Genomic DNA, 12,889 nt, shown 5'->3' on the forward strand with positions numbered 1-12,889 from the left:
ATCTCTTTATTTTCTGAAAGTTCTGGTTTCATTATACATATTTGGTAATTTAAGTTGTTGTATAAGTTTATTTCCTTCGATAGTTTGTTCATTCTTAAGAGGTAGAGTCCATGCTGGAATTTTGTATCCTGTGTATCCTTTTACCAGGCCTAACAAGTGATAATTTCTTAAAAACAAGCAAACAAAAAAACAACTAACGATAACACTAAGAGGTGTCAAGTGCATGATCTTACAACAGATGTCCTTACATTGCCCCTGTCTTGTACATACCATCTTCCTCGAGGACAGGTAACCCTCATGTTTAACATTTTACAAAGTCAATCACAGTGCTTAACAAATACTATATTTAATGAACACAAACCTGAAGATTGATTCTGTTTACCGTTAATGTGTGGACTGTATTAGACAAAATAAAACGCCTATCATCAAAAACCTAGTTAGTTACATTAGAGTCTAATAAAGCTGTTGTAGGTTCTACACAATCTTTCTCAAAGTCAAGTTATGATATCAAGAACAAAAATGTTAAAACATATAGGGAAGTCAACACTGGACTTATAGTCAGAAGATCCCATCTGGGTACCAAATTTTGGGCAAATTACTTAACCCTTAGGTGCGCAGTTTCTTCATCATTTTTTTCACAGGGCAAATGAGGTAATGTATATAAGTTAGCGCCCGGCATATCGCAGGCAAATACTGCTAGATTGGTTTCTTTCCTTTCCTCAACTAAATGAGCAAAAAATAACCCCCAGTTATACTTAGAATTTAGTGTGGGGTCAGCGGATGAAGACACAAGGAGGGATGACAGAACGGGAAAGGTAAGGGACAAAGAGAGACCAAGAAGATTTGACGAAATCCTTTTATCAATATCCTTCAATTTCAGGTCTCCTCTCAGCCCAGCCATCCTACACCTGTCCAGCCGGATCTCCCCACCACTTGGCTTTTCGTCTGCCTAATTGGCCCTCAGATCCCACCTTTTTCTGCCTCTTTAACCCTCCCTCGCCCAGTAGAACTTTACCTGCAGAAAGTGGAGAAGCCCACAGCCCCCGCGTCCCCCCCCCCCGCCCCCCCCAGAGTCGGCCTCCCGCGGCCCCAGGCTCCCCCGCCCGCCCCTCCCGTGCCACCTCGGCGCCCCGCCCCGGCGGAGAGAGTAGGAGGGAGGGGAGGGCCTGCCAGGTGAGGCGCGGTCCTCCTGGGCCTCTCACTTCCGCCCAGGTGAGGGAGGGCTGACGCCGAGTCCGCCCGCCCGCTCCGGGCTCCCACCGGCGCCGCCGCCGGACCAGGTAAAGCAGGGGGCCGGGAGTGCGGGCGTGCGCTGCGCGGCGGGGACCCCTCGCCCCGCGTCAGAGCCTCCGCCGCTGCCCCGGCGCGCTCTCCGCCCGCCCTCCGGGAGGAGTGGGCACGGGAGACCCAGGACGCCGCCGGGCGCTCGGCCGGGCCCGCGGAGGGTGCGGGGCGCCGTTCGTCTGCTTCGGGCCCGGTGACCCCACCGTGGTCCCCGCCCCTCGGTGCAGGGCTTGCCGGAGGCCGCGGGCCACGGAGCCGCCCCTCTTCGGCAGGCCCTGGCGGCACTCAAATCTCGGCCCGGGTCTGTACCAGGAGTGGCCGAGATCAAACTTTGCACCCAAGTGGGTGCCTGTGCTTCGCCCCCAGAGCTGGGCGGAGTCTTTCCCCAACTGGTGACGGTGAAAGGAGTGACCAGGTGGTGGCCTGTTCGGGGTCCCGGAGGAGGGGGTACTCAGATCTCAGCTGAGGGGCCACTTGGCCCCAACCCTATCTGAGAGCCTGGTGGTCACGTAGACGAGTTCCCAGGCCGACGATCAGGCCTGGGCTCTGCTAGCCTCACTTTATAGATGGGGACGACCAGGCAGAGAGTGCTCTGGCTCCAGGCTTTGGGGAAATGGCTGGATTCCTGCTTTATGTCAAGCTCAGGAAAGCATTTTCAAATCCTTTCCCCCCACCCGCTCCAAAGCGCCTCAGCCCTCCTGAGACACTCTAGCAGGTCGAATTAATCTCCCCCTGGAGTGTTCTCTTGGCAGTTTGACATTATGTCCAGATGGCTCTTATCACTTTGGATTCGAATTAGTTGTTTACTGGTTTGCGCGATTGAGAGGGTGGCCTTTAAGGACCTTATTTCCCTAGGCTGCTTCTCAACTGCATTGAGAGTCTGGCCATGGGTAGGTGTGCAATAAACAAGTGTTTCTTAAAAGAACGAAGAAGCCTTCTGGAGACTTAGAAGAAAAATCTGTTACGCCGAGTATGGTAATACTACTAGGCCGTCTAAGCTCCTATTGGTTGCGAGTTCATTTGCGCGTAACTTTTTAAAAGTAAAGCTAGGGAGGAATGGAGGTAAAAACTCAAATTGGTTCATTTTGCAGCATCAGAAAAAGGTGAGGTCGGGGCTTTTAGCTAAAATGAGCTTGACGTTTCTAGGCCCCTAACAACCTTTATAAGGAGAGTTCAAAATTTAAAAGCATTAGAAAGTTAATAAATAACGGAGCTGGAAGGTACTTTACAGATAGAATTTGTAAACTGAGTTAAGACATTTGCCCTTTGCTAATTGAGGTCCTATTAACGGTCACATAAGGTGAGCTTGGTATATCAATAATAGTTGTGTTTAAGGTTGAAGGTAAATTGTATTAATCCCTCATTTGTGTTTAAAGATGCTTTATTAAGTTCAAGTCATGTATTCATATTTTTTATAACTATAAAACTAACATATTCATTGTAGAAAAATTGGAGAGAATTTCCAGAAAAGGAACTAAAAGCACACCCAGACCCACCTACCATTGAAAATAATCACTAATAAAATTATGGTATCTTGCCTTTCAGTTAGTATTCTTAAAAAGAAAACCCTGTATATTTTCCCATGATGAGTTCACTTTTAGAACCTTGTGATTGAGACAGAGGCTCAGCATTCAGTAATCCTTGTAATTGCATTTTTATTTAAAAGCACTTAATAATTATCCTTAAACTAAACAACCAAGCAGTCTGAATTTCCTTGCTTTGTTAAACTTTAACAAAAATCCATTAGTTTGGGGAAACTAAAGTGGGGTTTAATTTGTTTACTTAAGATTTTGCTCACCTTGGTAGTAGAGTAAAATTTTGAGAAACAGGACTATTCCACCTTAATTTTTGGGATCGCTTGACCATTGCTCTGTTTTTTTTCCCGTACTCTGATGTTTTTTAGTAGACTTGGATGCCTTTTATCAAAGTATTCATTCTAGGTTCTGGTGCAAATGGAGAGAGAAGACGGAAAGCCTGCTTATTTTTTGCATTTGTACAACTGTGTAGCCTGTGGAGTTTGGAGACATGGGATTAGGTCCACCTACTGTGTAACTCTTGGCAAGTCACTTGACTCTGCTTCTGTTTTCCCATTTGTAAATGATCTACCTCACTGAGTTTGGGGAAGTCAAAACGAAATAATGTTCAAGGATGAGTCTTGTAAACTGTAAGCCACTCTTCGCGCACTTTTTGCTCGTTCACTGAGATGTTTAATTCTGATAAAACTAAGGAGCTTTGCTGTTTTTATTGGGAAGAACTCAGATTTGGGAATGGTCTCATACTGATAGTTACTTTGATAAAAGGCATAGAGGCTGCATTAGCTGATAAACAGAAGTCTGCTAAAAACACTGTACAGGGCTCTTTCTGAAAAGGCCTAGGTTAAAACTGCACTGTCAACATGGTTAGCCAGTTGCCCCTGTGACTAGGCATTTGAAATAGGGCTAGTTGGGATTGAGATGTGCTGTAAATGTAAGTACACATCAAATTTTGAAGATTTAGTTTAAAAACCTAAATACCTTGTTATTTTTTATATTACTTACATATTGAAATGATAGTTTATATAAGGATAATTAAAATATATTATTTAAATTAATTTTACTTGTTTCTTTTTACTTTTCATGTGGTTACTAGAAACATTTTAAATTACATATGTGGCTCACATTTTATTTCTATTGAATAGCACTGGGTTAGGATTCAGTGTATATTTATCCTTAAGAGGGTTTGGTTTACTGAAGCCCTTACATTTCAATTTATAAACCAATTTTTTTTTTTAAAACTCCCAGCTTTATGCCTCCCCACTCCCACCTCCCTTGTATTCATTGCACTGGTGAAATTTTTTGTTCAGTCTTTTGAGAAGCAACCACTATTGATTACAAAGGGAAAATCTCTGCTAAAATAATTATTAGCTCTTTTGAAGCCCCCAAATGTCTTAAATAATTTTGATTGAAAAGAGTTATTAATGATAATAGTAGCTACCATTTATTGAATGTTCACTGTGTGCCAGGCTGCTTTATATCTTATTTAGTCCTTTCAACTGTAAATATTTAATATTTTTTATTAACTATTTTATAAATGAGGTAACTAAAATATAGGGAGATTTAAACAATTGACTGCAACAACACAGAGCTGGTCCCAGGAGTAGAACCCAGCTCTCTATGATTTCACAGCTTGTAAGCTATAGATTCTTCCATATTTCGAGAATTGGTTATTGAACCAACTGGAAAAATGTTGGTTATCAAAGTAGATATTTAGTTCTAATCCTGTTTTTGTGTTAGTGACCAATAGGAAATGCTCATCAACAGGAGATTAGCTGTGTATGTCATCATGACTAAATCTTAAAAATGTAAAGTTGAGTTAAAAAAAATTGCTGAGGGATATACAGTATAATTACCATTTATATAGTTTAAAAACCTGCCAAACAATAATATTGTAAACAAAGATAGTGTGTTTTAAGAATTTCAGATTTGAATTCTGTCTATATTGATTGCATGCATTTGTGAAGCTGCCTTGTGATTGAATGAAGTTAGTAAAATCTCTGTGAAATGAGCATTCTCTAATGTTGATCTTACTCTTAAAAGAACAAAACCAAACTGGTCTTGTTCTTTGCTTTGATGCTGTGCCCACGGTGTCTGGTTGGTAGATAGCTTTGAAGCCCAGGTCTGCAGCCTTTCTGGGACTGTCCTGTTTTCATTTAGCTTTAGCCTTTAATTGATGGGCGTGACTTTGTTAATTGGGGCTGGGTAAGGCTTCTGCCTTGAGAAAGGCAGTCCCTCTCCATATTATTTTCTGAAACTTGAAGCTCCAGGGCAGTGTGGTAGAAGAGGAAGATGAGTTAAGTAGATGTTGACAGTCAGGTTTACAAACATTCATTCCCTCTCTATTGAAAATTTGTAATATCTGACTCTCATTTTTAAAGTAGTTACCTGCTAAAAATGTCTTTAACCGTTTGCCGTCCCTCCCCGCAAGGTGAAATTAATTTCACTCCGTTGCACTGTCTTCCTGTCATTACCATTTTCAAAGTGCTTTTGTTTTTTTTGAAATTGTAAGAAGTTTAATGTATTTGTGAAATGGAGATTAGACATTTGTTAAGAAGATAAATGAGATATTATACAGAATGATCCTGCAATGCTCACAGTAGACACCAAAAAACTAGCTACTTGAATTAGTGACAGATAAAATGGATTCTGGGAAAAGACCAAGAGAAGGAAGAATGGTGAACATTAGTGGGAAGGGTGTCCAAAGCAGAGTTTGGCCTATTTGGCAATTTGTTAGGATTGTTTTGAATATCACAAGCATGCCAAAAGTGGCATGACTCTATTTCTGGAGAGAAGCTAAGGGCACACAGTTTGCAATGTGGGGAGAATTGAACAGAATATCTGAGGTGGAAACTGATCATTAGTGAGGAGTATGAATGCCTGGTTCTTTCAGTGAGTGACTGGCTACACATCAGAGATCCCTAAGTGTGAAAATTGCCCAGATTTGTATTTTTTGCTGATCATTGGAGAAAACTGCCACCAACAGGAAAACAAGAGCATATCATAAAACAGTTTAACTTTGTTCATACACAGTGGCCAAGTTACAGGCAGAAACTGATATGCATTGGTTAACTTTGAATAGTTCAATGAGAAAAATTAGTATTTAGCTAATTGGATTATTCTGATGAAGTGACTCAATTTTCAGTTCTGATTCTGAGTTTAACATCGTGTCTTTCAGCTTTGATGTCCTAAATGTCCAACATTAAGTGAACTTAAAAGTTGCCTATGGCTTAGGCACATGGCCCCAAAATATCAGGATGGCTTTGGAACTTATATCTTTTTCCAAAATTCCAGGAGTACAGTATTTTGGCAGCAGCCAAAACTATAGTATTCTTTACATCTAAGGGGTTTGGAAAAGGCCTTGCCATTTGATAGGGACACAAGGCCAGGACACCTGTCTTGACTATACATTAGGATGACAGCAGATGTGTTTATGTGGAGTTTGAGTGAAGAGCCACCATTTACTCTCTGGCAAGGTGAGTTTGTGTTCCATTTAATCAGTACCTCATAAATGCTGAGCTTTGAGGACAAAGCCATGGTAAGTAAACACAATCTGAGCTTTGTACTCCAAAGGAAGCAAAAGAAATTTAAAGTTGGTCATGGACTTCAATTTTTGAATAACTTCTGAAATCATGACTTCATCTACAGTTAATAGCACTTAGATTGTTCAGAGTCCCTAGTTCCCTTGAGCTCTGGGGAATTGCCCTTGAGGAGTTACATGTAGTCTAATTGTGATCTGCCCAATTCACACCTGCAGTTACAGGCTGACTACCTGTACTTCCCCAAACAGATTGCCAGTAATCTTTTCTCTCAATTTTTTAAGATAGAAGTATAAGATGTCTTGTTAAACCAAATTTTCAAGGTATAAGGTATCTTGTTCAGTTCAAGAAAGAAACATAAGATGTCTTAGGGAGTTACATTTTTGTGTGCTACTGGGAGTCTGAAGAGTGTGTTTCTCAGGGTCCTTAATTGGCCTACATTCTTGAACTGAGGAGGTTAATAAATCTTTTCAATAAGTTTCCTCCACCTAGAAATTTGAATTAAATTAAATTTCTAACTCTGCATCAGCTTTTCTCAAATATTGCATTAATTGGTGATGGCAGAGGGCATGGGTATTTTTTAAAAGCCACAATATTATAATAATTTCCTTCAATCAAATACCGCAGTGAACCAGACATGAAAAATTCATGGCACAAACTCTCTTGATCAATGATGGAGTGGAAGCTGTTAAACATAAAAAACTACTGGTTCTCTGGAGGCTGTGCAACTATGAGGACAGTGGCACACTGGCATTTTAATATCTAGGCTCTGACTGATTGTAGGTAGCCTATCTATGACAAGGTAGACTGAGCTAATTTACCATGTTTAAACAAACTTGAAATTCCTTGCTGTAAGACCTGTTAGTTTCTTAGCCAGGCCAAACAGGTCAAAATTGTTTGGTTGAAGATTTCCTATGACCATAAAATGAGTGAAACATAGGTTCCTTTTAGTGTACGTGTTACTTCCTGGATGTTCAGCTATAGAGTTAATTGCATTTCTTCTTCTGTCCTCATATACTCTGAAGGCCTTAGTGCCCTTCCCTAGATATTACCCAATGCCGTGAAATTGTAGTACTTTTCCAGGCCTGCTTTGTGGACATAGTTTAGCTTTTATTAAATATGAGGCATAGGGTTGGATGGCCAACCAGTTTCTAACCTTAACCCTTACTGAGAGACATCTACTACCATGGTTTCCAAAATGTGCAGGACAATCTACTGGGAGAGTAGGACAATGACAATAAAATCTTGCTTTTTAGTTTTTACCTTACTCTCATGATGTTTCTATTTTATATGTTTTAAAACACACATGACATATAAATATATTAATATGTTTATAGTTATAAAAAATAAGGTGAGTGGTCAACATACATTTTTACTGCTAGGAATGTGTGTTTAAAAATGTTTGAAGACCACTAATCTATCCTGTTACCAGAATCACCTTTTTATTTTTTTAATCAATTTGCATTTTCTTTTTTTAATAAGCAGATATTCATTTTAAATTATTATTTATTTATTTTTGTCTGTGTTGGGTCTTCGTTTCTGTGCGAGGGCCTTCTCCAGTTGCGGCAAGCAGGGGCCACTCTTCCTCGCTGTGCGCGGGCCTCTCACGGTCGTGGCCTCTCGTTGCCGAGCACAGGCTCCAGACGTGCAGGCTCAGTAGTTGTGGCTCACGGGCCTAGCTGCTCCACGGCATGTGGGATCTTCCCAGACCAGGGCTCGAACCCGTGTCCCCTGCATCAGCAGGCAGATTCTCAACCACTGTGCCACCAGGGAAGCCCCACCTTTTTAAATAGAAATCTGGACTCAATACTTCCCTACTTAAAAGCCTTTGATTACTTCCTGCTGCTTACAGGATAAAGACCAGTCTACTCAGCGTTGTTGATAAGAACCCTCTCAAAATAGTCTATCTAAACCAGTGTTTCTCAAACTGTCGGTGGTAAAAGATTATGGTTCCCCTCCCTCAGTCTTTCAAGGACTTACATTTTTTTTTTTTTTTTTTTTTTTTTTTTTGCGTTATGCGGGTCTCTCACTGTTGTGGCCTCTCCCATTGCGGAGCACAGGCTCCGGACGCGCAGGCTCAGCGGCCATGGCTCACGGGCCTAGCCGCTCCGCGGCATGTGGGATCTTCCTGGACCAGGGCATGAACCCGTGTCCCCTGCATCGGCAGGCGGACTCTCAACCACTGCGCCACCAGGGAAGCCCAGGGCTGACATTTTTATAAAATTATGAGAAAAATGAATTGCTGGAAAAATGAAATTACAAAAATAAGTACAATGTAAGTTGTGTTTTGTATTCCTAAATTTAATAGATCTACTTGACTCTGCCACATTCCACGATTTCTAAATGCTTATTCCCAGTTTTGGTACTTATCTCTTTGTGGATCGAGCATCTATCCAGTCCACATTTATAGTAACACTGGTCTAAATTACTTTTTTGCCCTTTCTGTTGCTTTTAGAGACCTTATAACAGTTCATTTAGAGCTAGTTACTAGTTTCACTGACAGTCGTGCACTTCTACACCTTTATGCAGCAGTTCTCCAATTGTGGTCTCTAGACTAGCTGCACCAGGATCACAGGGGAACTCTGTTAGAGATGAGGTTCTCAGGGTTCACCTTAGAAGTACAGAATCAGAAACATTGGGAGCGGGCCCTGCAATTTGTGTTTTAGCAAGTCCTCAAGGTGATTCTGATGCACACTAAAATTTGAGAAGCACTAACTTAGGGCAGCCCTATATGTCATTCAAACTAGAACACTTTTGAGAGTGAAGTGGAGCACTATTAATAAGGATGCTGGGTAATCTGAGACTATTTTAGGCAAATGAGGACAAATGGTCACTCTGCTTTTACACTCCATTCTTTTTCTTTTATGAGAGAGGTCTCTACTGTGTTCTCATTCCAGCATTCCCAAACTTCCCCAGGCAGGGGAGTCACTCTGCTTTTATGATTTCTCTGAGCACATGGTACACACCTTTGCCATTGTACGTATGTGCCTTACAATATAATTATCCTATTGTGTTGTCATTATCTTGCTGTATATCTGTCTTGCTCTCTCATTAGGCCATCTTAGCCATTACCTTTTTGTCCCTTTTACCTTTCAAGTTATAAACATAATACATGCCTTTTAAATAAAATTCAAACACTAGTATCTACAAAGTAAAAGTCTAATTTTTTATTTCCCCATCCCCATTTCTACTTCCTGTAAGTTAGCAGTATTATTAAATTGACTATCTTTCTAAATCTAGAAACGTATGCACACACAAATATGTATTTTTTTCCTTGCAAAAAGGGGCAAATAATGCATATATCCTGAAACTTACTGTCTTCCCTGTTTGGTTGTATATATTAGATAATGTCCCTGTATTAACACAAAGGTTTGAATTGCCAAAGCATCCTCCTGTAAATGAGAGATCTTACCCAACACCAACCTTAGTCATGACTTGAATGTTACAGGCAGGAGGCTAACACAGGAGCTAGGCACCAACATTCCTTGCCGGAGGGGCCCCCAGCCAGTAGACACAGCTTCCAAAGAATGTCACTTTCTCATATAGGACATCTCAGCATGCTTAAAATACCTACTTATATATAGACTGACGTTAAGTCACTTATAAACATATTCATAACAGACTTTTACTGTGATTTTTAGTGTGTTTACAGGAGCAAAATTCAACCCTGGGACACATTTTTGTTTGTTTGTTTCGGGTTATCAGACAAGTTGTGAACAATATATACAGAAACATTTTCTTAAAGGAAGCCTCTTCTGTTTGGGGAATCCCAAGGTTTGTACTCCATTAGTTACCCAAATAGAAAATGTCTTTGTGATTACCTCCCATGTTCCAGCCAGCCAAGCTCTATAAATCCATGTTCTGAGATTATTTACAAAAGCAATTAAGATAGATCAGGTATTTCCTGACATTTTAAAATGAGGACTCTGTTATCTATTAAAAACCTTTAGCTTGTTTGCATGGAGGTCTGGTATCAAGCTGGGAATCCCCAGCTGAAGGATTGAGCCACAGGCTTGCTGTTAACCGTTTCCTACCCATTCCTGTTTCAGTACTTTCCGACCAACTTTATTATTTTAATGGCTGATTACGTTTGATAGTTGAATTTTTCCAGGAGTTTTGTTATTAAAAACAATGCAGTAAATATGCTTGTACACACATCTGTGTGCCTTTTTGCAAATACTTCTTTAGGAGAGACACTCAGGAAGAGATATTCTGGGTAGAAGAGAATATAAATTTAATATATTGATAGATATTGCTCAGTTGCTCTCCTAAAAGAATGCAAATTTATATTCCCACCTGTTTTTCTGTGACATCTGGAGTACAGTCTATTATTAGAAAAAAATGCCAATCTAACAATAAAAAATAGCACCTCATAGTTTTAGCTTACCTTCTTTGATTTAGAGAGGCTGATGTATTAAATGATCACAGAACTGCTCTTGTCAGTCCTTTTAGTCTAGTGCTGCTACAGAAAAGGACATCGTGGCTGCCCTTCCATTATTCACAGTTACCTGTCAATGGGTAGTTTTAAGGGTTTCACAGTTGAGATGCTGAGCACATCAGAAGTGTTTCTGTGATGCTCTATTCAGCAGTTCTTTTGGTAGTTCTCATGGAACCCCATGAATATTTTGATGGAATACATGAACCTTTTATCAACGCCAAAGGCATTCCTTACTGGTTTTTAATATGCTTTCTTACTTAATGACCTTGAATTAGAAGGTAAAGATTGTGTTTAGCAACTGTATCCAGAGATGATGTAAGTGCCTTTTGACTGTACAGTGCTCATATTTCTTAGATGGTTTATTATAACAGTGTACCACTAGTGAAAATGACCACTGTGAAAGTGCCATTTTTGACACAGCAAAGGGTTTGCTAGCTTTTTGAGTTTTTTTTTAAATGAATTTATTTATTTATGTATTTTTGGCTGTGTTGTGTCTTTGTTGCTGCACGCAAGCTTTAGCTGCGGTGAGCGGGGGCTACTCTTCATGGTGGTGCGCAGGCTTCCCATTGCAGTGGCTTCTCTTGTTGCGGAGCACAGGCTATAGGCACGTTAGCTCAAGTGCAGGCTCAGCAGTGGTGCACGGGCTTAGTTGCTCCGTGGCATGTGGGATCTTCCCAGACCAGGGCTTGAACCTGTGTCCCCTGCATTGGCAGGTGGATTCTTAACCACTGCGCCACCAGGGAAGTCGCAGGTTTTTGAGTTTTGATTACATTTTAGGCTAGTTTTCAGCAAATCACTGGAATTAAAAAAAATCCATGGAAAATGCCATATTGGGTGATTACCTTTTGGAGACTCTCTCAGATGACTAGTTTGAGGGTTTTTTTCCCCTAATCTCTCTAATATCTTCTTGATCCCTTATTTGTATATTCCTTTCCAGTCTAGAGTCTTTTTTTCTAAAAATTAACTTTATTAAAGTATAACTTACATACGATAAAACAATTAAAAATATATAGTTCAATGAAGTACAAATGTGTACATCTGTGTAAACAATACTCCTTTCAAAACATAGAACATTCCCATCACCCCAAAAATCTCCCTCAAATGTCTTCCCAGTCAACTCCTTTCCACCCTGCCCAGGTAAACTAATCTATAACTGTATATTCAACTTCATATGAATGGAATCATACAACTTACATCCATTTTGTCTGTTTTCTTTCCCTCAACATAGTTTTTGAGATTCACCCATGTTCTGTGTGTCAGTAATGTTTTCCCTCTTTATTTCTGGGTATTTTATTATGTTTACATACCATAACTGATTTATCCATTCATCTATTATTAGACATTTGGGTTTTTCTAGTTTGGTGCTTTTATAAATAAAAATTCTGTGAACATGGTTTTTTTTTTTTTTGCGGTATGCGGGCCTCTCACTGTTGTGGCCTCTCCCATTGCGGAGCGCAGGCTCAGCAGCCATGGCTCACAGGCCTAGCCGCTCTGCGGCATGTGCGATCTTCCCGGACCGGGGCACGAACCCGCGTCCCCTGCGTCGGCAGACGGACTCTCAACCACTGCGCCACCAGGGAAGCCCACTTTTTTGTTTTTTTTGTTCCTTTTGTTTTTTTGGCCAAACCCTCTGGCTTACTGGATCTTAGTTCCCTGACCAGAGATTGAACTCAGGCCCTCGGCAGTGAAAGCGCCAAGTCCTAACCACTGGACCTCCAGTGAATTTCCTGAGCATTCTTTTGTAAGTCTTTTGCAGGCATATATTTTCATTTCTCTTGGGTAAGTATGTAGGAGTGGAAGTGCTGGGTCATATAGTAAGTGTAGTTATAACTTTCAAAAAACTGCCAAACAATTATTCAAAGTGTTTGTGCCATTTTACATTCCTACTAGCAGCGTATCAGAATTCCAGTTGCTTCACATCTTGGTCAACGCCTAGTATTAGATGTTGTTTTGGTTTTTAGCCATCTTAGTGGCTGTGTAGTGGCTTTTAATTTGAATTTCCTGAATGAAGTTTTTTTTTTTTTGGGTGGCTACGTTGGGTCCTCGTTGCTGTGCCCGGGCTTTCTCTGGTTGCAGTGAGCAGAGGCAACTCTTTG

The 12,889-nt window shown here is 40.7% G+C and overlaps 1 protein-coding gene across 6 annotated transcripts in view; it reads left to right on the forward strand.

Annotated features, from left to right (window-relative positions):
• Window positions 1-1,122: 1,122 nt before the first annotated feature.
• The window catches only part of PATJ (PATJ crumbs cell polarity complex component), a 352,815-nt gene continuing 341,048 nt past the window's right edge, over window positions 1,123-12,889 (forward strand). For 3 of the 6 annotated variants that reach the window (XM_032644105.1, XM_032644108.1, XM_032644106.1), the window contains exon 1: window positions 1,123-1,280. The gene's annotated coding sequence lies outside the window, so the exon portion shown is untranslated. The remainder of the gene's footprint in view (window positions 1,281-12,889) is intronic. The other 3 variants (XM_032644109.1, XM_032644116.1, XM_032644107.1) reach the window with 1 other exon arrangement.

The sequence above is a fragment of the Phocoena sinus genome, chromosome 1 (genome assembly GCF_008692025.1).
Source record: "Phocoena sinus isolate mPhoSin1 chromosome 1, mPhoSin1.pri, whole genome shotgun sequence".
NCBI lineage: Eukaryota > Metazoa > Chordata > Mammalia > Artiodactyla > Phocoenidae > Phocoena > Phocoena sinus.